General features: G+C 46.3%; 7 non-coding genes and 28 pseudogenes across 7 annotated transcripts; 33 read left to right on the top strand and 2 right to left on the bottom strand.

Annotated features, from left to right (window-relative positions):
- Positions 1-124: 124 nt before the first annotated feature.
- LOC148243111 (5S ribosomal RNA) lies at positions 125-243 on the top strand (annotated as a pseudogene).
- Positions 244-803: 560 nt separating this feature from the next.
- On the top strand, positions 804-922 carry LOC148243110 (5S ribosomal RNA; annotated as a pseudogene).
- Positions 923-1,126: 204 nt separating this feature from the next.
- LOC148243109 (5S ribosomal RNA) lies at positions 1,127-1,245 on the top strand (annotated as a pseudogene).
- A 209-nt stretch (positions 1,246-1,454) lies between these two features.
- LOC148243108 (5S ribosomal RNA) lies at positions 1,455-1,573 on the top strand (annotated as a pseudogene).
- A 204-nt stretch (positions 1,574-1,777) lies between these two features.
- Positions 1,778-1,896, top strand: LOC148243107 (5S ribosomal RNA; annotated as a pseudogene).
- Positions 1,897-2,418: 522 nt separating this feature from the next.
- On the top strand, positions 2,419-2,537 carry LOC148243106 (5S ribosomal RNA; annotated as a pseudogene).
- Positions 2,538-2,741: 204 nt separating this feature from the next.
- On the top strand, positions 2,742-2,860 carry LOC148243105 (5S ribosomal RNA; annotated as a pseudogene).
- Positions 2,861-3,421: 561 nt separating this feature from the next.
- Positions 3,422-3,540, top strand: LOC148243104 (5S ribosomal RNA; annotated as a pseudogene).
- Positions 3,541-4,006: 466 nt separating this feature from the next.
- On the top strand, positions 4,007-4,125 carry LOC148243103 (5S ribosomal RNA; annotated as a pseudogene).
- A 559-nt stretch (positions 4,126-4,684) lies between these two features.
- On the top strand, positions 4,685-4,803 carry LOC148243102 (5S ribosomal RNA; annotated as a pseudogene).
- A 559-nt stretch (positions 4,804-5,362) lies between these two features.
- Positions 5,363-5,481, top strand: LOC148243101 (5S ribosomal RNA; annotated as a pseudogene).
- Positions 5,482-5,683: 202 nt separating this feature from the next.
- On the top strand, positions 5,684-5,802 carry LOC148243100 (5S ribosomal RNA; annotated as a pseudogene).
- A 560-nt stretch (positions 5,803-6,362) lies between these two features.
- LOC148243099 (5S ribosomal RNA) lies at positions 6,363-6,481 on the top strand (annotated as a pseudogene).
- A 499-nt stretch (positions 6,482-6,980) lies between these two features.
- On the top strand, positions 6,981-7,099 carry LOC148243098 (5S ribosomal RNA). The gene has a single exon (XR_015815011.1). It is a non-coding gene; the product is annotated as a 5S ribosomal RNA (ribosomal RNA).
- Positions 7,100-7,661: 562 nt separating this feature from the next.
- On the top strand, positions 7,662-7,780 carry LOC148243097 (5S ribosomal RNA; annotated as a pseudogene).
- Positions 7,781-8,343: 563 nt separating this feature from the next.
- Positions 8,344-8,462, top strand: LOC148243096 (5S ribosomal RNA; annotated as a pseudogene).
- Positions 8,463-8,671: 209 nt separating this feature from the next.
- Positions 8,672-8,790, top strand: LOC148243095 (5S ribosomal RNA). Its single transcript, XR_015814765.1, has one exon. It is a non-coding gene; the product is annotated as a 5S ribosomal RNA (ribosomal RNA).
- A 563-nt stretch (positions 8,791-9,353) lies between these two features.
- Positions 9,354-9,472, top strand: LOC148243094 (5S ribosomal RNA). The gene has a single exon (XR_015815664.1). It is a non-coding gene; the product is annotated as a 5S ribosomal RNA (ribosomal RNA).
- An 891-nt stretch (positions 9,473-10,363) lies between these two features.
- LOC148243093 (5S ribosomal RNA) lies at positions 10,364-10,482 on the top strand (annotated as a pseudogene).
- Positions 10,483-10,687: 205 nt separating this feature from the next.
- On the top strand, positions 10,688-10,806 carry LOC148243092 (5S ribosomal RNA; annotated as a pseudogene).
- A 919-nt stretch (positions 10,807-11,725) lies between these two features.
- LOC148243091 (5S ribosomal RNA) lies at positions 11,726-11,844 on the top strand (annotated as a pseudogene).
- A 561-nt stretch (positions 11,845-12,405) lies between these two features.
- On the top strand, positions 12,406-12,524 carry LOC148243090 (5S ribosomal RNA; annotated as a pseudogene).
- Positions 12,525-13,083: 559 nt separating this feature from the next.
- LOC148243089 (5S ribosomal RNA) lies at positions 13,084-13,202 on the top strand. Its single transcript, XR_015815200.1, has one exon. It is a non-coding gene; the product is annotated as a 5S ribosomal RNA (ribosomal RNA).
- Positions 13,203-13,762: 560 nt separating this feature from the next.
- LOC148243088 (5S ribosomal RNA) lies at positions 13,763-13,879 on the top strand (annotated as a pseudogene).
- Positions 13,880-14,082: 203 nt separating this feature from the next.
- LOC148243087 (5S ribosomal RNA) lies at positions 14,083-14,201 on the top strand (annotated as a pseudogene).
- Positions 14,202-14,410: 209 nt separating this feature from the next.
- On the top strand, positions 14,411-14,529 carry LOC148243086 (5S ribosomal RNA). The gene has a single exon (XR_015815245.1). It is a non-coding gene; the product is annotated as a 5S ribosomal RNA (ribosomal RNA).
- A 562-nt stretch (positions 14,530-15,091) lies between these two features.
- On the top strand, positions 15,092-15,210 carry LOC148243085 (5S ribosomal RNA; annotated as a pseudogene).
- Positions 15,211-15,769: 559 nt separating this feature from the next.
- Positions 15,770-15,888, top strand: LOC148243084 (5S ribosomal RNA). Its single transcript, XR_015815432.1, has one exon. It is a non-coding gene; the product is annotated as a 5S ribosomal RNA (ribosomal RNA).
- Positions 15,889-16,090: 202 nt separating this feature from the next.
- LOC148243083 (5S ribosomal RNA) lies at positions 16,091-16,209 on the top strand (annotated as a pseudogene).
- A 561-nt stretch (positions 16,210-16,770) lies between these two features.
- On the top strand, positions 16,771-16,888 carry LOC148243082 (5S ribosomal RNA; annotated as a pseudogene).
- A 203-nt stretch (positions 16,889-17,091) lies between these two features.
- LOC148243081 (5S ribosomal RNA) lies at positions 17,092-17,210 on the top strand (annotated as a pseudogene).
- Positions 17,211-17,419: 209 nt separating this feature from the next.
- LOC148243080 (5S ribosomal RNA) lies at positions 17,420-17,538 on the top strand (annotated as a pseudogene).
- Positions 17,539-18,100: 562 nt separating this feature from the next.
- Positions 18,101-18,219, top strand: LOC148243079 (5S ribosomal RNA). Its single transcript, XR_015815798.1, has one exon. It is a non-coding gene; the product is annotated as a 5S ribosomal RNA (ribosomal RNA).
- A 765-nt stretch (positions 18,220-18,984) lies between these two features.
- LOC148243078 (5S ribosomal RNA) lies at positions 18,985-19,103 on the bottom strand (annotated as a pseudogene).
- Positions 19,104-19,663: 560 nt separating this feature from the next.
- Positions 19,664-19,782, bottom strand: LOC148243077 (5S ribosomal RNA; annotated as a pseudogene).
- Between the last annotated feature and the right edge of the window lie 62 nt (positions 19,783-19,844).

Raw genomic sequence — 19,844 nt, 5'->3', positions numbered from 1 at the left:
GCAGGGGCATTTTAATCGATATTAGAACGAGAATAAGAGGTGAAGTGTGAACGCACAAGGAAACAAATGACGGGAGGGGGAAGAAAGGAGAAGGAGTGTATGTATTTGCAGCGCGAAATTAAACAGGTGCGATCACACCAGCACTAAAGCTCCGGATCCAATCAGAACTCCGCAGTTAAGTGTGCTTGGGCGAGAGTAGTACTCGGATGGGTGACCACTTGAGAAGCCCTCGTGTTGCACCTATTTTTTTTCGAATGGGTTATTCGACGTTACGCGCGAATGGAATTATAAACTGTTGGTTCATTTGCAAAGGTGAGTCACGGTGCCGGGGCATATTACTTGATATTAGAACGAGAAAGAGAGATGCAGAGTGCACGCACAAGGAAACAAATGACGGGAGGGGGGATGGAAGGAGAAAGAGTGTATGTATTTGCAGTGCAGAATGAAACATGAGGGATCATACCAGTACTAATGCAACGGATTCTATCAGAACTCCGCAGTTAAGGGTGCTTGGGTGAAAAAAGTACTCGGATGGGTGACCTCCTGCGAAGTCCTTATATTTCACCCATTTTCTTGGGAGGTCCTCGTGTTGCGCCCGTCTTTTTGCAGATGATTCTTTTGACATTATGCGCGAATTGATTTATGGTCTGCAGGTTTATTCGCAAATGTGAGTCACGGCGCCGTGGCATTTTACTTGATATTAGAACGAGTACGGGAGGTGCAGTGCGCACGCACAAGGAAACAAATGACAGGATGAGGAAGAAAAGAAAAGGAGTGTAGGTATTTGAAGCGCAAAATTAAACAAGTGGCATCATACCAGCACTAATGCACTGGATCCCATCAGAACTCTGCAGTTAATTGTGCTTGGGCGAGAGTAGTACTCGGATTGGTGACCACCTGGGAAGTCCTCGTGTCGCACCAATTTTTTTTCAGACGGGTCGTTCCACGTTACGCGCGACTGGAACTATGGTCCGCTGGTTTATACGCAAATGTGAGTCAAGAATCAGGGACATTTTAATTGATATTAGAACGAGAAGGAGAGGTGCAGTGTGAACGCACAAGGAAACAAATGATGGGAGGGGGGGAGGGAAGAAGGAGTGTATGTATTTTCAGCACGAAATTAAACAGGTGCGGTCACACCAGCACAAATGCACCGGATCCCATCAGAACTCCGCAGTTAAGTGTGCTTTGGTGAAAGTAGTACAATGATGGGTTACCTCCTGGAAAGTTCTCGTGTTGCACCCATTTTCTTTTTTTCAGATGTGCCATTCGACGTTACGCGCGACTTTAATTATGGTCCGCAGATTTATTCGCAAATGTGAGTCACGGCGCCATGGTATTTTACTTTATATTTGAACGAGAACGAGAGGTGCAGTGCGCTCGCACAAGGAAACAAATGACAGGAGGGGGAAGAAAGGAGAAGGAGTTTATGTATTTGCAACGCGGAATTAAACGGGTGCGGTCACACCAGCACTAATGCACCGGATCCCATCAGAACTCCGTAGTTAAGTGTGTTTGGGCGAGAGTTGTACTCGGATGGGTGACCTCTTGGGAAGTCCTCGTGTCGCACCAATTTTTTTTCAGACGGGTCGTTCGACGTTACGCGCGACTTGAACTATAATCCGCTGGTTTATACGCAAATGTGAGTCAAGAATCTATGGTATTTTAATCGATATTAGAACGAAAAGGAGAGGTGCAGTGTGAATGCACAAGGAAACAAATGATGGGAGGGGGGGAGGGAAGAAGGAGTGTATGTATTTTCAGCACAAAATTAAACAGGTGCCGTCACACCAGCACAAATGCAACCGATCCAATCATAACTCCGCAGTTAAGTGTGCTTGGGCGAGAGTAGTACTCGGATGGGTGACCACTTGGGAAGTTCTCGTGTTGCACCCATTTTTTTGCAAATGATTCTTTCGACGTTACGCGCGACTTAAATTTTGGTCCTCAGGTTTATTCGCAAATGTGAGTCACGGCGTCGTAACATTTTACTTGATATTAAAATGAGCACGGGAGGTACAGTGCGCACGCACAAGGAAACAAATGATGGGAGGGGGAAGAAAGGAGAAGGAGTTTATGTATTTGCAACGCAAAATTAAACGGTTGCGATCATACCAGCACTAATGCAACGGATCCCATCATAACTCTGCAGTTAAGTGTGCTTGGGTGAGAGGGATGGGTGACCTCTTGGAAAGTTCTCGTGTCGCACAAATTTTTTTTCAGACGGGTCGTTCGACTTTACGCGCAACTGGAACTATGGTCCACTTGTTTATACGCAAATGTGAGTCAAGAAGCAGGGGCATATTAATCGATATTAGAACGAGAAAAAGAGGTGCAGTGTGAACGCACAAGGAAACAAATGATGGGAGGGGGGAGGGAAGGAGAAGGAGTGTATGTATTTTCAGCACGAAATTAAACAGGTGCTATCACACCAGCACAAATATACCGGATCCGATCAGAACTCCGCAGTTAAGTGTGCTTTGGCGAAAGTAGTACAAGGATGGCTTACCTCCTGGGAAGTTCTCGTGTTGCACCCATTTTTTTTTTCAGATGTGCCATTCGACGTTACGCGCGACTTTAATTATAGTCCGCAGATTTATTCGAAAATGTGAGTCACTGCGCCGTGGCATTTTACTTGATATTTATACGAGAACGAGAGGTGCAGTGCACACACACAAGGAAACAAATGACGGGAAGGGGAAAAAAGGAGGAGTGTACGTATTTGCAGCGCGAAATTAAATAGGTGCCATCATACCAGCACTAATGCATCGTATCCCATCAGAACTTAGCAGTTAAGTGTGCTTGGGCGAGAGTAGTACTCGAATTGGTGACCGCCTGGGAAGTCCTCGTGTTGCACCCATTTTTTTTCGGATGGATCGTTCGACGTTACGCGCGAATGCAATTATAAACCGCTGGTTCATTCGCAAAGGTGAGTCACGATGCCAGGGAATTTTACTTGATATTAGAACAAGAAGGAGAGATGCAGAGTGCACGCACAAGGAAACAAATGACGGGAGAGGGGATGGAGGGAGAAAGAGTGTATGTATTTGCAGCGCAGAATGAAACATGAGCGATCATACCAGCACCAATGAAACGGATTCTATCAGAACTCCGCAAGTTAAGGGTGCTTGGGCGAGAGTAGCACTAGGATGGGTGACCTCATGCGAAGTCCTTATATTTCACCTATTTTCTTAGGAAGTCCTCGTGTTGCACCCATTTTTTTGCAGATGATTCTTTCGACGTTACGCGCGACTTGAATTATGGTCCTCAAGTTTATTCGCCAATGTGAGTCACGGCACCATAGCATTTTACTTGATATTAGAACGAGCACGGGAGGTGCAGTGCGCACGCACAAGAAAACAAATGACGGGAGGGGGAAGAAAGGAGAAGGAATTTATGTATTTGCAGCGCAACATTAAACAGGTGCGATCATACTAGCACTAATGCACCGGATCCCATCAGAACTCCGCAGTTAAGTGTGCTTGGGTGAGAGTAGTACTCGGATAAGTGACCTCCTGGGAAGTCCTCGTGTCGCATTAATTTTTTTTTTAGACGGGTCGTTCGACGTTACGCGCGACTGGAACTAGGGTCCACTGGTTTTTACGCAAATGTGAGTCAAGAAGCAGGGGCATTTTAATCGATATTAGAATGAGAAGGAGAGATGCAGAGTGCACGCACAAGGAAACAAATGACGGGAGGGGGGATGGAGGGAGAAAAAGTGTTTGTATTTGCAGCGCAGAATGAAACATGAGCAATCATACCAGCACCAATACAACGGATTCTATCAGAACTCCGTAAGTTAAGGGTGCTTGGGCGAGAGTAGCATTAGGATGGGTGACCTCCCGTGAAGTCCTTATATTTCACCAATTTTTTTGCAGATAATTCTTTCGACGATACGCGGGACTTTAATTATGGTTCTCAGATTTATTCGCAAATGTGAGTCACAGCACCGTAGCATTTTACTTGATATTAGAACGAGCACGGTAGGTGCAGTGCGGAATTAAACGGGTGCGATCATACCATCACTAATGCACCGGATCCCATCAGAACTCCGCAGCTAAGTGTGCTTGGACGAGAGTAGTTCTCGGATGGGTGACCTCCTGGGAAGTCCTCGTGTCGCACCAATTTTTTTTCAGACGGGTCGTTCGACGTTACACTCAACTGGAACTGGGGTCCGCTGGTTTCTACGCAATTGTGAGTCAAGAAGCAAGGGCATTTTAATCGATATTTGAACGAGAACGAGAGGTGCAGTGCGCACGCACAAGGAAACAAATGACGGGAGGGGGAAGAAAGGAGAAGGAGTGTATGTATTTACAGCGCGAAATGAAACAGGTGCGATCATACCAGCACTAATGCAACGGATTCTATCATAACTCCGTAGGTAAGGGTGCTTGGGCGAGAGTAGTACTAGCATGGGTTACCTCCTGCGAAGTCCTTATATTTCACCCATTTTCTTGTGAAGTCCTCGTGTTGCACCCATTTTTTTGCAGATGATTCTTTCGATATTACGCGCGACTTGAATTATGGTCCTCAGGTTTATTCGCAAATATGAGTCACGGCGCTGTAGCATTTTACTTGATATTAGAACGAGAACGGAAAGTGCAGTGCGCACGCACAAGGAAACAAATGACGGGAGGGGAAAGAAAGGGGAATGAGTTTATGTATTTGCAGCGTAAAATTAAACAGGTGCGATCATACCAGCACTAATGTACCGGATCCCATCAGAACTCCGCAGTGAAGTGTTCTTGGGCGAGATTAGTACTCGGATGGGTGACCTCCTGGGAAGTCCTCGTGTCGCACCAATTTTTTTTCAGACGGGTCGTTCGACGTTACGCGCGACTGGAACTAGGGTCCGCTGGTTTATACGCAAATGTGAGTCAAGAAGCAGGGGCATTTTAATCGATATTAGAACGAGAAGGAGAGGTGCAGTGTGAACGCACAAGGAAACAATTGATGGGAGGGGGAGGGAAGGAGAAAAAGTGTATGTATTTGCAGCGCAGAATGAAACAGGTGCGATCATACCAGCACTAATGCAACGGATTCTATTAGAACTCCGTAGGTAAGGGTGCTTGGGCGAGAGTAGTAATAGCCTGGGTTACCTCCTTCGAAGTCCTTATATTTCACCCATTTTCTTGTGAAGTCCTCGTGTTGCACCCATTTTTTTGCAGATGATTCTTTCGACATTACGCGCGACTTGAATTATGGTCCTCAGGTTTATTCGCAAATGTGAGTCACGGCGCTGTAGCATTTTACTTGATATTTGAACTAGAACGGGAGGTGCAGCGCGCACGCACAAGGAAACAAATGACGGGAGGGGGAAGAAAAGAGAAGTAGTGTATGTATTTGCAGCGCGAAACTAAACAGGTGCGATCATACCAGCACTAAAGCCCCGGATCCCATCAGAACTCCGCAGTTAAGTGTGCTTGGGTGAGATTAGTTCTCGGATGGTTGACCTCTTGGGAAGTCCTCGTGTCGCACAAATTTTTTTTCAGACTGGTCGTTCGACGTTACCCGCGTCTGGAACTAGGGTCCGCTGGTTTATACGCAAATGTGAGTCAAGAAGCAGGGGCATTTTAATCGATATTAGAACGAGAATGAGAGGAGAAGTGTGAACGCACAAGGAAACAAATGACGGGAGGGGGAAGAAAGGAGGAGTGTATGTATTTGCAGTGCGAAATTAAAGAGGTGCGATCATAGCAGCACTAAAGCCCCGGATCCCATCAGAACTCCGCAGTTAAGTGTGCTTGGGCGAGAGTAGTACTCAGATGGGTGACCACCTGGGAAGCCCTCGTGTTGCCCCTATTTTTTTTTGGATGGGTTGTTCGACGTTACGCGCGAATGGAATTATAAACCGCTGGTTCATTTGCAAAGGTGAGTCACGGTGCCGGAGCATATAACTTGATATTAGAACGAGAAAGAGAGATGCAGAGTGCACGCACAAGGAAACAAATGACGGGAGGGTGGATGGGAGGAGAAAGAGTGTATGTATTTGCTGTGTAGAATGAAATATGAGGGATCAAACCAGCACTAATGCAACGGATTCTATCAGAACTCCGCAGTTAAGGGTGCTTGGGCGAGAAAAATACTCGGATGGGTGCCCTCCTGCGAAGTCCTTATATTTCACCCATTTTCTTGGGAGGTCCTCGTGTTGCGCCAATTTTTTTTCAAACGGGTCGTTCGACGTTACGCAGGACTGGAACTTGGGTCCGCTGGTTTATACGCAAATGTGAGTCAAGAAGCAGGGGCATTTTAATCGATATTAGAACGAGAAAGAGAGGTGAAGTGTGAACGCACAAGGAAACAAATGACGGGAGGGGGAAGAAAGGAGAAGGAGTGTATGTATTTGCAGCGCGAAATTAAACAGGTGCGATCATACCAGCACTAAAGCTCTGGATCCCAGCAGAACTCCGCAGTTAAGTGTGCTTGGGCGATGGTATTACTCGGATGGGTGACCACCTGGGAAGTCCTTATATTTCACCCATTTTCTTGTGAAGTCCTCGTGTTGCACCCATTTTTATCGATATTAGAACGAGAAAGAGAGGTGCAGTGTGAACGCACAAGGAAACAATTGATGGGAGGGGGAGGGAAGGAGAATGAGTGTATGTACTTTCAGCACAAAATGAAACAGGTGCGATCATACCAGCACTAATGCAACGGATTCTATCAGAACTCCGTAGGTAAGGGTGCTTGGGCGAGAGTAGTACTAGCCTGGGTTACCTCCTGCGAAGTCCTTATATTTCACCCATTTTCTTAGGAAGTCCTCGTGTTGCACCCATTTTTTTGTAGATGATTCTTTCGACGATATGCGCGACTTGAATTATGGTCGTCAGGTTTATTCGCAAATGTGAGTCACGGCACCGTAGCATTTTACTTGATATTAGAATGAGAACGAGAGGTGCAGTGTGCACGCACAAGGAAACAAATGACGGGAGGGGGAAGAAATGAGAAGGAGTTTGTGTATTTGCAGTGCAAAATTAAACAGGTGCGATCATACCAGCACTAATGCACCGGATCCCATTAGAATTCCGCAGTTAAGTGTGCTTGGGCGAGAGTAGTACTCGGATGGGTGACCTCTTGGGAAGTCCTCGTGTCGCACTAATTTTTTTTTCAGACGGGTCGTTCGACGTTACGCGCAACTGGAACTAGGGTCCGCTGGTTTATACGCAAATGTGAGTCAAGAAGCAGGGGCATTTTAATTGATATTAGAACGAGAAGGAGACATGCAGAGTGCATGCAAAAGGAAACAAATGCCGGGAGGGGGGATGGAGGGAGAAAAAGTGTATGTATTTGCAGCGCAGAATGAAACATGAGCAATCATACCAGCACCAATGCAACGGATTCTATCAGAACTCCGCAGGTTAAGGGTGCTTAGGCGAGAGAAGTACTAGGATGGGTGACCTCCTGCGAAGTCCTTATATTTCACCCATTTTCTTAGGAAGTCCTCGTGTTGCACCCATTTTTTTGCAGATGATTCTTTCGACGATACGCGCGACTTGAATTATGGTCCTCATGTTTATTTGCAAATGTGAGTAACGGCATCATAGCATTTTACTTGATATTAGAACGAACACAGGAGGTGTAGTGCACCCGCACAAGGAAACAAATGACGGGAGGGAGAAGAAAGGAGAAGGAGTTTGTGTATTTGCAGTGCGAAATTAAACAGGTGCGATCATACCAGCACTAATGCACCGGATCCTATTAGAATTCCGCAGTTAAGTGTGCTTGGGCGAGAGTAGTACTCGGATGGGTGACCTCTTGGGAAGTCCTCGTGTCGCACTAATTTTTTTTTTCAGACGGGTCGTTCGACGTTACGCGCGACTTGAACTAGGGTCCGCTGGTTTATACGCAAATGTGAGTCAAGAAGCAGGGGCATTTTAATTGATATTAGAACGAGAAGGAGACATGCAGAGTGCACGCAAAAGGAAACAAATGACGGGAGGGGGGATGGAGGGAGAAAAAGTGTATGTATTTGCAGCGCAGAATGAAACATAAGCAATCATACCAGCACCAATGCAACGGATTCTATCAGAACTCCGCAGGTTAAGGGTGCTTAGGCGAGAGAAGTACTAGGATGGGTGACCTCCTGCGAAGTCCTTATATTTCACCCATTTTCTTAGGAAGTCCTCGTGTTGCACCCATTTTTTTGCAGATGATTCTTTCGACGATACGCGCGAATTGAATTATGGTTCTCATGTTTATTTGCAAATGTGAGTAACGACATCATAGCATTTTACTTGATATTAGAACGAGCACAGGAGGTGCAGTGCACCCGCACAAGGAAACAAATGACGGAAGGGGGAAGAAAGGAGAAGGAGTTTATGTATTTGCAGCGCGGAATTAAACGGTTGCGATCATACAAGCACAAATGCACCGGATCCCATCAGAACTCTGCAGTTAAGTGTGCTTTGGGGAAAGTAGTACAATGATGGGTTACCTCCTGGGAAGTTCTCGTGTTGCACCCATTTTCTTTTTTTCAGATGTGTCGTTCGACGTTACGCGCGTCTTTAATTATGGTCCGCAGATTTATTCGCAAATGTGAGTCACGGCGCCGTGGCATTTTACTTGATATTTAAACGAGAACGAGAGGTGCAGTGCGCACGCACAAGGAAACAAATGACGGGAGGGGGAAGAAAGGAGAAGGAGTTTGTGTATTTGCAGCACGAAATTAAACAGGTGCGATCATACTAGCACTAATGCACCGGATCCCATCAGAACTCCGCAGTTAAGTGTGCTTGGGCGAGATTAGTACTCCGATGGGTGACCTCTTGGGAAGTCCTCGTGTCGCACTAATTTTTTTTTTCAGACGGGTTGTTTGACGTTACGCGCGACTGGAACTAGGGTCCACTGGTTTATACGCAAATGTGAGTCAAGAAGCAGGGGCATTTTAATCGATATTAGAACGAGAAAGAGATATGCAAAGTGCACGCACAAGGAAACAAATGACGGGAGAGGGGATGGAGGGAGAAAAAGTGTATGTATTTGCAGCGCAGAATGAAACATGAGCAATCATACCAGCACCAATGCAACGTATTCTATCAGAACTCCGCAAGTTAAGGGTGCTTGGGCGAGAGTAGCACTAGGATGGGTGACCTCCGGCGAAGTCCTTATATTTCACCCATTTTCTTAGGAAGTCCTCGTGTTGCACCTATTTTTTTGCAGATGATTCTTTCGACGATACGTGCGACTTGAATTATGGTCCTCAGGTTTATTCGCAAATGTGAGTCACGGCACCGTAGCATTTTACTTGATATTAGAACGAGCATGGGAGGTGCAGTGCGCACGCACAAGGAAACAAATGACGGGAGGGGGAAGAAAGGAGAAGGAATTTATCTATTTGCAGCGTGGAATTAAACGGGTGCGATCATACCAGCACTAATACACCGGATCCCATCAGAACTCCGCAGTTAAGTGTGCTTGGGCGAGAGTAGTACTCGGATGGGTGACCTCCTGGGAAGTCCTCGTGTCGCACTAATTTTTTTTTTCAGACGGGTCGTTCGACGTTACGCGCGACTGAAACTAGAGTCCGCTGGTTTATACGCAAATGTGAGTCAAGAAGCAGGGGCATTTTAATTGATATTAGAACGAGAAGGAGAGATGCAGAGTGCACGCACAAGGAAACAAATGACGGGAGGGGGGATGGAGGAAGAAAAAGTGTATGTATTTGCAGCGCATAATGAAATATGAGCAATCATACTAGCACCAATGCAACGGATTCTATCAGAACTCCGCAAGTTAAGGGTGCTTGGGCGAGAGTAGCACTAGGATGGGTGACCTCCTGGGAAGTCCTTTTGTCGCACTAATTTTTTTTTTCAGACGGGTCGTTCGACGTTACGCGCGACTTGAACTAGGGTCCACTGGTTTATACGCAAATGTGAGTCAAGAAGCTGGGGCATTTTAATCGATATTAGAACGAGAAATAGAGATGCAGAGTGCACGCACAAGGAAACAAATGACGGGAGGGGGGATGGAGGGAGAAAAAGTGTATGTATTTGCAGCGCAGAATGAAACATGAGCAATCATACCAGCACCAATGCAACGGATTCTATCAGAACTCCGCAAGTTAAGGGTGCTTGGGCGAGAGTAGCACTAGGATGGGTGACCTCCGGCGAAGTCCTTATATTTCACCCATTTTCTTAGGAAGTCCTCGTGTTGCACCTATTTTTTTGCAGATGATTCTTTCGACGATACGTTCGACTTGAATTATGGTCCTCAGGTTTATTCGCAAATGTGAGTCACGGCACCGTAGCATTTTACTTGATATTAGAACGAGCACGGGATGTGCAGTGCGCACGCACAAGAAAACAAATGACGGGAGGGGGAAGAAATGGAAAGGAGTTTATGTATTTGCAGCGCAGAATTCACCGGGTGCGATCATACCACCACTAATGCAACGTATCCCATCAGAACTCCGCAGTTAAGTGTGCTTGGGCGAGAGCAGCACTCGGATGGGTGACCTCCTGGGAAGTCCTCGTGTCGCAAAATTTTTTTTTCAGACGGGTCAATCGACGTTACGCGCGACTGGAACTAGGGTCCGCTGGTTTATACGCAAATGTGAGTCAAGAAGAAGGGGCATTTTAATCGATATTAGAACGAGAATGAGAGGTGCAGTGCGAACGCACAAGGAAACAATTGACGGGAGGGGGAAGAAAGGAGAAGGAGTGTATGTATTTGCAGCGCGAAATTAAACCGGTGCGATCATACCAGCACTAATGCAACGGATTCTATCAGAACTCCGCAGTTAAGGGTGCTTGGGCGAGAAAAGTACTCGGATGGGTGACCTCCTGCGAAGTCCTTATATTTCACCCATTTTCTTGGGAGGTGGTCGTGTTGCACCCATCTTTTTGCAGATGATTCTTTCAACGTTACGCGCGACTTGATTTATGGTCCGCAGGCTTTTTCGCAAATGTGAGTCACGGCGCCGTGGCATTTTACTTGATATTAGAATGAGTACGGGAGGTGTAGTGCAGACGCACAAGGAAACAAATGACGGGAGGGGGAAGAAAAGAGAAGGAGCGTATTTATTTAAAGCGCAAAATTAAACAAGTGGCATCATACCAGCACTAATGCACTGGATCCCATCAGAACTCCGCAGTTAAGTATGCTTTGGCGAAAGTAGTACAATGATGGGTTACCTCCTGGGATGTTCTCGTGTTGCACCCATTTTCTTTTCTTCAGATGTGCCGTTCGACGTTACGCGTGACTTTAATTATGGTCCGCAGATTTATTCGCAAATGCGAGTCACGGCGACGTGGCATTTTACTTGATATTTGAACGAGAACGAGAGGTGCAGTGTGAACGCACAAGGAAACAAATGACGGGAGGGGGGATGGAGGGAGAAAAAGTGTATGTATTTGCAGCGCAGAATGAAACATGAGCAATCATACCAGCACCAATGCAACGGATTCTATCAGAACTCCGCAAGTTAAGGGTGCTTGGGCGAGAGTAGCACTAGGATGGGTGACCACCTGCGAAGTCCTTATATTTCACCCATTTTCTTAGGAAGTCCTCGTGTTACACCCATTTTTTTGCAGATGATTCTTTCGACGATACGCGCGACTTGAATTATGGTCCTCAGGTTTATTCGCAAATGTGAGTCACAGCACCGTAGCATTTTAGTTGATATTAGAACGAGCACGGGAGGTGCAGTGCGCACGCATAAGGAAACAATTGACGGGAGGGGGAAGAAAGGAGAAGGAGTTTATGTATTTGAAGCGCGGAATTAAACTTATGCGATCATACTAGCACTAATGCACCGGATCCCATCAGAACTCCGCAGTTAAGTGTGCTTGGGCGAGAGTAGTACTCGGATGGGTGACCTCCTAGGAAGTCCTCGTGTCGCACCAATTTTTTTTCAGACGGGTTGTTCGACGTTACGCGCGACTGGAACTAGAGTCCACTGGTTTATACGCAAATGTGAGTAAAAAAGCAGGGGCATTTTAATCGATATTAGAACGAGAAGGAGAGATGCAGAGTGCACGCACAAGGAAACAAATGACGGGAGGGGGGATGGAGGGAGAAAAAGTGTATGTATTTGCAGCACAGAATGAAACATGAGCAATCATACCAGCACCAATGCAACGGATTCTATCAGAACTCCGCAAGTTAAGGGTTCTTGGGCGAGAGTAGCACTAGGATGGGTGACCTCCTGCGAAGTCCTTATATTTCACCCATTTTCTTAGGAAGTCCTCGTGTTACATCCATTTTTTTGCAGATGATTCTTTCGACGATACGCGCGACTTGAATTATGGTCCTCATGTTTATTCGCAAATGTGCGTCACGGCACCGTAGCATTTTACTTGATATTAGAACGAGCACGGGAGGTGCAGTGCGCACGCACAAGGAAACAATTGACGGGAGGGGGAAGAAAGGAGAAGGAGTTTATGTATTTGAAGCGCGGAATTAAACTTATGCGATCAAACTAGCACTAATGCACCGGATCCCATCAGAACTCCGCAGTTAAGTGTGCTTGGGCGAGAGTAGTACTCGGATGGGTGACCTCCTAGGAAGTCCTCGTGTCGCACCAATTTTTTTTCAGATGGGTTGTTCGAAGTTACGCGCGACTGGAACTAGAGTCCGCTAGTTTATACGTAAATGTGAGTCAAAAAGTAGAGGCATTTTAATCGATATTAGAACGAGAAGGAGAGGTGCAGTGTGAACGCACAAGGAAACAATTGATGAGAGGGGGAGGGAAGGAGAAGGAGTGTATGTATTTTCAGCACGAAATGAAACAGGTGCGATCTTACCAGCACTAATGCAACGGATTCTATCAGAACTCCGTAGGTAAGGGTGCTTGGGCGAGAGTAGTACTAGCATGGGTTACCTCCTGCAAAGTCCTTATATTTCACCCATTTTCTTGTAAAGTTCTCGTGTCGCACCAATTTTTTTTCAGACGGGTCGTTCGACGTTACGCGCGTCTGGAACTAGGGTCCGCTGGTTTATACACAAATGTGAGTCAACAAGCAGGGGCATTTTAATCGATATTAGAACGAGAATGAGAGGTGAAGTGTGAACGCACAAGGAAACAAATGACGGGAGGGGGAAGAAAGGAGAAGGAGTGTATGTATTTGCAGCGCGAAATTAAACAGGTGCGATCATACCAGCACTAAAGCTCCGGATCCCATCAGAACTCCGCAGTTAAGTGTGCTTGGGCTAGGGTAGTACTCGGATGGGGGACCACTTGGGAAGCCCTCGTGTTGCACCAATTTTTTTTCGGATGGGTTGTTCGATGTTACGCGCGAATGGAATTATAAACCATTGGTTCATTTGCAAAGGTGAGTCATGGTGCCGGGGAATATTACTTGATATTAGAACGAGAAAGAGAGATGCAGAGTGCACTCACAAGGAAACAAATGACGGGAGGGGAGATGGGAGGAGAAAGAGTGTATGTATTTGCAGTGCAGAATGAAACATGAGGGATCATACCAGCACTAATGCAACGAATTCTATAAGAACTCCGCAGTTAAGGGTGCTTGGGCGAGAAAAGTACTCGGATGGGTGACCTCCTGCGAAGTCCTTATATTTCACGCATTTTCTTGGGAGGTCGTCGTGTTGCACCCATCTTTTTGCAGATGATTCTTTCGACGTTACGCGCGACTTGATTTATGGTCCGCAGGTTTATTCGCAAATGTGAGTCACGGCACCGTGGCATTTTACTTGATGTTAGAACGAGTACGGGAGGTGCAGAGCGAACGCACAAGGAAACAAACGACGGGAGAAGGAAGAAAAAAGAAGGAGTGTATTTATTTGAAGCGCAAAATTAAACAAGTGGCATTATACCAGCACTAATGCACTGGATCCCATCAGAACTCTGCAGTTAAGTGTGCTTGGGCGAGAGTAGTACTCGGATGGGTGACCTCTTGGGAAGTCCTCGTATCACAACAATTTTTTTTCAGATTGGTCGTTCGACGTTACGCGCGACTGGAACTATGGTCCGCTGGTTTATACGCAAATGTGAGTCAAGAATCAGGGGCATTTTAATCGATATTAGAACGAGAATGAGAGGTGCAGTGTGAACGCACAAGGAAACAAATCATGGGAGGGAGGGAGGGAAGGAGTGTATGTATTTTCAGCACGAAATTAAACAGGTGCGGTTACACTAGCACAAATGCACCGGATCCCATCAAAACTCCGCAGTTAAGTGTGCTTTGGCGAAAGTAGTACAATGATGGGTTACCTCCTGGGAAGTTCTCGTGTTGCACCCATTTTCTTCTTTTCAGATGTGCCGTTCGACGTTACGCGCGACTTTAATTATGGTCCGCAGATTTATTCGCAAATGTGAGTCACGGCGCCGTGGCATTTTACATGATATTTGAACGACAACGAGAGGTGCAGTGCGCACGCACAAGGAAACAAATGACGGGAGGGGGAAGAAAGGAGAAGGAGTTTATGTATTTGCAGCGCAAAATTAAACAGGTGCGATCATACCAGCACTAATGCACCGGATCCCATCAGAACTCCGCAGTTAAGTTTGCTTGGGCGAGAGTAGTACTCGGATGGGTGACCTCCTGGGAAGTCCTCGTGTCGCATTAATTTTTTTTCCGAAGGGTCGTTCGACGTTACGCGCGACTAGAACTAGGGTCCACTAGTTTATACGCAAATGTGAGTCTAGAAGCAGGGGCATTTTAATCGATATTAGAATAAGAAGGAGAGATGCAGAGTGCACGCACAAGGAAACAAATGACGGGAGGGGGGATGGAGGGAGAAAAAGTGCATGTATTTGCAGCGCAGAATGAAACATGAGCAATCATACCAGCACGAATGCAACAGATTTTTTCAAAAATCCACAAGTTAAGGGTGCTTGGGCGAGAGTAGCATTAGGATGGGTGACCTCCTGCGAAGTCCTTATATTTCACCCATTTTCTTAGGAAGTTTTCTTGTTGCACCCATTTTTTTTGCAGATGATTCTTTCGACGATACGCGCGACTTGAATTATGGTCCTCAGGTTTATTCGCAAATGTGAGTCACGGCACCCTAGCATTTTTCTTTATATTAGAACGAGCACGGGAGGTGCAGTGCGCACGCACAAGGAAACAAATGACGGGAGGGGGAAGAAAGGAGAAGGAGTTTATGTATTTGCAGCGCGGAATTAAACGGGTGCGATCATACCAGTACTAATGCACTTGATCCCATCAGAACTCCGTAGTTAAGTGTGCTTGGGCGAGAGTAGAACTCAGATGGGTGACCTCTTGGAAAGTCCTCGTGTCGCACCAATTTTTTTTCAGACGGGTCGTTCGACGTTACGCGCGACTGGAACTAGGGTCCGCTGGTTTATACGCAAATGTGAGTCAAGAAGCAGGGGCATTTTAAACGATATTAGAACAAGAAGGAGAGGTGCAGTGTGAACGCACAAGGAAACAATTGATGGGAGGGGGAGGGAAGGAGAAAAAGTGTATGTATTTGCAGCGCAGAATGAAACAGGTGCGATCATACCAGCACTAATGCAACGGATTCTATCAGAACTCCGTAGGTAAGGGTGCTTGGGCGAGAGTAGTAATAGCATGGGTTACCTCCTGCGAAGTCCTTATATTTCACCCATTTTCTTGTGAAGTCCTCGTGTTGCACCCATTTTTTCGCAGATGATTCTTTCGACGTTACGTGCGACTTGAATTATGGTCCTCAGGTTTATTCGCAAATGTGAGTCACAGCGCTGTAGCATTTTACTTGATATTAGAACGAGAATGGGAGGTTTTGCGCGCACGAACAAGGAAACAAATGACGGGAGGGGAAAGAAAAGAGAAGGAGTGTATGTATTTGCAGCGCGAAACTAAACAGGTGCGATCATACCAGCATTAAAGCCCCGGATCCCATCAGAACTCCGCAGTTAAGTGTGCTTGGGCGAGATTAGTACTCGGATGGTTGACCTCCTGGGAAGTCCTCGTGTCGCACCAATTTTTTTTCAGACTGGTCGTTCGACGTTACGCGCGTCTGGAACTAGGGTCCGCTGGTTTATACGCAAATGTGAGTCAAGAAGCAGGGGCATTTTAATCGATATTAGAACTAGAATGAGAGGTGAAGTGTGAACGCACAAGGAAACAAATGACGGGAGGGGGAAAAAAGGAGGAGTGTATGTATTTGCAGTGCGAAATTAAAGAGGTGCGATCATACCAGCACTAAAGCCCCGGATCCAATCACAACTCCGCAGTTAAGTGTGCTTGGGTGACAGTAGTACTCGGATGGGTGACCACCTTGGAAGCCCCCGTGTTGCACCTATTTTTCTTCGGATAGGTTGTTCGACGTTACACGCGAATGGAATTATAAACCGCTAGTTCATTTGCAAAGGTGAGTCACGGTGCAGGGGCATATTACTTGATATTAGAACGAGAAAGAGAGATGTAGAGTGCACGCACAAGGAAACAAATGACGGGAGGGGGGATGGGAGGAGAAATAGTGTATGTATTTGCAGTGCATAATGAAACATGAGAGATCATACCAGCACTAATGCAACGGATTCTATCAGAACTCCGCAGTTAAGGGTGATTGGGCGAGAAAAGTACTCGGATGGGTGACCTCCTGCGAAGTCCTTATATTTCACCCATTTTCTTGGGAGGTCCTCGTCTTGCACCCATCTTTTTGCAGATGATTCTTTCGACGTTACGCGCGACTTGATTTATGGTCCACAGATTTATTCGCAAATGTGAGTCACGGCGCCGTGGCACTTTACTTGATATTAGAATGAGTACGGAAGGTGCAGTGCGCACGCACAAGGAAACAAATGACGGGAGGAGGAAGAAAAGAGAAGGAGTGTATGTATTTGAAGCGCAAAATTAAACAAGTGGCATCATACCAGCACTAATGCACTGGATCCCATCAGAACTCTGCAGTTAAGCGTGCTTGGGCGAGAGTAGTACTCGGATGGGTGAGCTCTTGGGAAGTCCTCGTATCGCAACAATTTTTTTTCAGATGGGTCGTTCGACGTTACGCGCGACTGGAACTATGGTCCGCTGGTTTATACGCAAATGTGAGTCAAGAATCAGGGACATTTTAATCGATATTGGAACGAGAAGGAGAGGTGCAGTGTGAACGCACAAGGAAACAAATGATTGGAGGCGGGAGGGAAGAAGGAGTGTATGTATTTTCAGCACGAAATTAAACAGGTGCGGTCACACCAGCACAAATGCACCGGATCCCCTCAGAACTCCGTAGTTAAGTGTGCTTTGGCGAAAGTAGTACAATGATGGGTTACCTCCTGGGAAGTTCTCGTGTTGCACCCATTTTCTTTTTTTCAGATGTGCAGTTCGACGTTACGCGCGACTTTAATTATGGTCCGCAGATTTATTCGCAAATGTGAGTCACGGCGCCGTGGCATTTTACATGATATTTGAATGACAACGAGAGGTGCAGTGCGCACGCACAAGGAAACAAATGACGGGAGGGGGAATAAAGGTGAAGGAGTTTATGTATTTGCAGCGCAAAATTAAACAGTTGCTATCATACCAGCACTAATGCACCGGATCCCATCAGAACTCTGCAGTTAAGTGTGCTTGGGCGAGAGTAGTACTCGGATGGGTGACCTCCTGGGAAGTCCTCGTGTTGTATTAATTTTTTTTTTAGACGGGTCGTTCGACGTTACGCGCGACTAGAACTAGGGTCCAATGGTTTATACGCAAATGTGAGTCAAGAAGCAGGGGCATTTTAATCGATATTAGAACGAGAAGGATAGATGCAGAGTGCACGCACAATGAAACAAATGACGGGAGGGGGGATGGAGGGAGAAAAAGTGTATGTATTTGCAGCGCAGAATGAAACATGAGCAATCATACCAGCACGAATGCAACAGATTCTATCAGAAATCCGCAAGTTAAGGGTGCTTGGGCGAGAGTAGCACTAGGATGGGTGACCTCCTGCGAAGTCCTTATATTTCACCCATTTTCTTAGGAAGTCCTCGTGTTGCACCCATTTTTTTGCAGATGATTCTTTCGACGATACGCGCGACTTGAATTATGGTCCTCAGGTTTATTCGCAAATGTGAGTCACGGCACCGTAGCATTTTACTTGATATTAGAACGAGCACGGGAGGTGCAATGCGCACGCACAAGGAAACAAATGACGGGAAGGGGAAGAAAGGAGAAGGAGTTTATGTATTTGCAGCGCAGAATTAAACGGGTGCGATCATACCAGCACTAATGCACCGGATCCCGTCAGAACTCCGCAGTTAAGTGTGCTTGGGCGAGAGTAGTACTCGGATGGGTGACCTCTTGGGAAGTCCTCGTGTCGCACCAATTTTTTTTCAGACGGGTCGTTCGACGTTACGCGCGACTGGAACTAGGGTCCGCTGGTTTATACGCAAATGTGAGTCAAGAAGCAGGGGCATTTTAATCGATATTAGAACGAGAAGGAGAGGTGTAGTGTGAACGCACAAGGAAACAATTGATGGGAGGGGGAGGGAAGGATAAAAATTGTTTGTATTTGCAGCGCAGAATGAAACAGGTGCGATCATACCAGCACTAATGCAACGGATTCTATCAGAACTCCGTAGGTAAGCGTGCTTGTGCGAGAGTAGTAATAGCATGGGTTACCTCCAGCGAAGTCCTTATATTTCACCCATTTTCTTGTGAAGTCCTTTTGTTGCACCCATTTTTTTGCAGATGATTCATTCAACGTTACGCACGACTTGAATTATGGTCCTCAGGTTTATTCGCAAATGTGAGTCACGGCGCTGTAGCATTTTACTTGATATTAGAACAAAAACGGGAGGTGCAGTGCGCACGCACAAGGAAACAAATGACGGGAGGGGGAAGAAAGGGGAATGAGTGTATGTATTTGCAGCGCGAAATTAAACATGTGCGATCATACAAGCACATAAACTCCTTCTCCTTTCTTCCCCCTCCCGTCATTTGTTTCCTTGTGCGTGCACACTGCACCTCTCGTTCTCGTTCAAATATCAAGTAAAATGCAGAAGCGCCGTGACTCGCATTTGCGAATAAATCTGCGGACCAAAATTAAAGTCGCGCGTAACGTCGAACAGCACATCTGAAAAAAAGAAAATGGGTGCAACACGAGAAGTTCCCACGAGGTAACCCATCACTGTACTACTTTCGCCAAAGCACACTTAACTGCGGAGTTCTGATGGGATCTGGTGCATTTGTGCTTGTATGATCGCACATGTTTAATTTCGCGCTGCAAATACATACACTCATTCCCCTTTCTTCCCCCTCCCGTCATTTGTTTCCTTGTGCGTGCGCACTGCACCTCCCGTTTTTGTTCTAATATGAAGTAAAATGCCATGGCGCCGTGACTCACATTTGCGAATAAACCTAAGGACCATAATTCAAGTCGCGCGTAACGTCGAAAGAATCGTCTGCAAAAAAAATGGGTGCAACACGAGGACTTCAGAAGAAAATTGTTGAAATATAAGGACTTCGCAGGAGGTAACCCATGCTAGTACTACTCTCGCCCAAGCACCCTTACCTATGGAGTTCTGATAGAATCCGTTGCATTAGTGCTGGTATGATCGTACCTGTTTCATTTCGTGCTGAAAACACATACACTCCTTCTCCTTCCCTCCCCCTCCCATCAATTGTTTCCTTGTGCGTTCACACTGCACCTCTCCTTCTCGTTCCAATATCGATTTAAATGCCCCTGCTTCTTGACTCATATTTGCGTATAAACTAGAGGACCCTAGTTCCAGTCGCGCGTAACGTTGATCGACCCGTCTGAAAAAAAATTAGTGCGACACGAAGACTTCCCAAGAGGTCACCAATCCGAGTACTACTCTCGCCAAAACACACTTAACTGCGGAGTTCTTATGGGACCCGGTGCATTAATGCTAGTATGATCGCACCCGTTTAATTTTGCGCTGCAAATACATATACTCCTTCTCCTTTCTTCCCCCTCCCGTCATTTGT

This window comes from Carica papaya, chromosome 8 (assembly GCF_054855325.1).
Source record: "Carica papaya isolate Zhongbai chromosome 8, ASM5485532v1, whole genome shotgun sequence".
NCBI lineage: Eukaryota > Viridiplantae > Streptophyta > Magnoliopsida > Brassicales > Caricaceae > Carica > Carica papaya.
The sequence above is the reverse complement of the archived record's forward strand: the minus strand, read 5'-3'. Positions and strand labels throughout refer to the sequence as shown.